Consider the following 2,152-nt stretch of genomic DNA (forward strand, 5'->3'; position numbering starts at 1 on the left):
GGGTCAAACTGATGAGACTATTGAATAGACCTTTTTAAATCCTACAACTTTTATTTGAAACATTTTTCTCTAAAACTTATATTTTTTGAGATTTTTTAGGGTTTCCATACTTTTTCCTCTCTCTGTATACACAATGACCCATTTTAATCGACGGATCCAAATATCTCCTAAAATACGCCAGCTGCAAAAAAATGGTTGGGACAAAAATTGTCGAAGACAATGAGGTCATTTGTCTGTGCTAATAATTTTGATCTTCAGGTCAATTTTCAAGGTTATTTAAAGGTAAAGGTCATTTTTTAAAATGGAAACCTCTATTTTTGACACCGGATTCGAAAAGAGCGGGAAATCTTACGTTTGAAATGATATTTTAGAATTTGTTTTGAGAGGCAAGAGGACTCACGATAATCAAGAACCCCGAAGGAAACGGAACTTACTACGTCCACGTCGTTGTTTCCGGATAACACTAAAAGTAAAGACAAGGTCTTTGAATTTTTCGCAGCTTTTCTACTATTTGAAGTACCTCCAAATACTTATCATGCATAAAAAGCTTATAAATCTAAATTAACAGCTTCTAAATGCTTTTTAATTATTTAACCTTGATTTGACCTTCTTAAACTCACAATAACAAATTCTAAAATATCATTTCAAACGTAAAATTTCCCGGTTCTTTTCGAATCCGGTGTCAAAAATAGGAGTTTCCATTTTAAAAAATGACCTTGACCTTCAAATAACCTTGAAAATCGACCTGAAGGTCAAAATTATTAGCACAGATAAATGACCCTCATTGTCCTCGACAATTTTTGTCCCAACCATTTTTTTGTAGCTGGCGTATTTTAGGAGATATTTGGATCCGTCGATTAAAATGGGTCATCGTGTATACAAAATTTGTAATATATTAGAATTAAACAAAATTTATAAGAAAAAACGATTTTATACAACTTGAAGTGTTTTATTAATTATACAGCATTTATTTTAGAAAAATTTTTTTTATTCTTTCATTAATTTTCCGTTTGCAATTTGTTCTGGATTTTTTAAAAATGTAGAAAAATTTACAGTTTATGTTTTTCAACATTTCTATTACATTATCTATAAAATAATTTTTTAATAAGAGATATTTTAGATGCGAGAATTGGACTCCGCCTTTATTTCGGAGAAACTTGAGAGTGAAATTTCGCTTGTGCCAAAAAGAACTCAGATTGCGGACCGAGAATTAAGAATAATCATATCTTGCCTTGACTGGCTGATTCATGCTCATATCTTGCTTTGACTGGCTGGTTCATGTCTTGTCTTGACTGGCCGAATCACAGACCGATCTTACCTTCATTATTGGCTGCATTATTCTCCAATCTTTCTCCGAGCACAAAAGACATGTCAATCCGCCTGGGCAACCTCCGCGTCGTATTACATATCTTGGGTAATACTAGTGCCGGCGATACTGTAACTTTGAAGCATTGTAACTTGAAAAGTACGTCATGAAAAAATATTTCATTATAGCGTTTTGGAAAGCTCTCGACTTCAGCTATTAGATTCTTGAATAAAAAATAGGGTGTTCCATTTAAGAAAATCAATGTAACCTTGACCTGACCTTGACTACGCAACCCAAGGTCAAACTGATAGGATCAGTAAATAGATATTTTTAAACCATATAACTTTTGTCTGAAACACTTTTCTGTAAAACTTATATTTCCCGAGATATTTAGGTGTCCCGATCTTTTTGGGACATCCTGTATACAGGGTGTTAGTTAAGTATGTTCCCAAACTCAACAAAGCGATTCTTTGGTTTATTTCAAATAAAAAAGTCCAAGTAAACATGTGTCCTAAACGAGGAAGGTGGACATTTTCAACAATTCATCTAATCGTTTTATTTCGTCAGAAGAACTGAAGCCTGTTTTTGTTTTTCTATTTTTGACTAGTTTTTGACTAGTTCAAGTTGTATTTCTTCCAAATAAACAGATTATTACTACACGTTTAAATTTTTTTTATTTCGGAAGCCGTTTAGGACACATGTTTATATGGACTTTTTTACTTGAACTAAACGAAAGAATCGCTCTGTTGAGTTTGGGAACATACTTAACTAACATCCTGTGTATATGTGTGTACGTGCGTGCGTGCGTGCGTGCGTGCGTGCTCGTACTATATATATATATATATA

General features: G+C 33.1%; 1 protein-coding gene across 1 annotated transcript in view; it reads left to right on the top strand.

The window, feature by feature from the left end:
- The first annotated feature begins 1,563 nt into the window (after positions 1 to 1,563).
- The window catches only part of mRF1 (mitochondrial translation release factor 1), an 11,050-nt gene continuing 10,461 nt past the window's right edge, over positions 1,564 to 2,152 (top strand). Inside the window, exon 1 of the mRNA XM_018507735.1 lies at positions 1,564 to 1,569. The gene's annotated coding sequence lies outside the window, so the exon portion shown is untranslated. The remainder of the gene's footprint in view (positions 1,570 to 2,152) is intronic.

This window comes from Trachymyrmex cornetzi, unplaced genomic scaffold (assembly GCF_001594075.2).
Source record: "Trachymyrmex cornetzi isolate Tcor2-1 unplaced genomic scaffold, Tcor1.1 scaffold247, whole genome shotgun sequence".
NCBI lineage: Eukaryota > Metazoa > Arthropoda > Insecta > Hymenoptera > Formicidae > Trachymyrmex > Trachymyrmex cornetzi.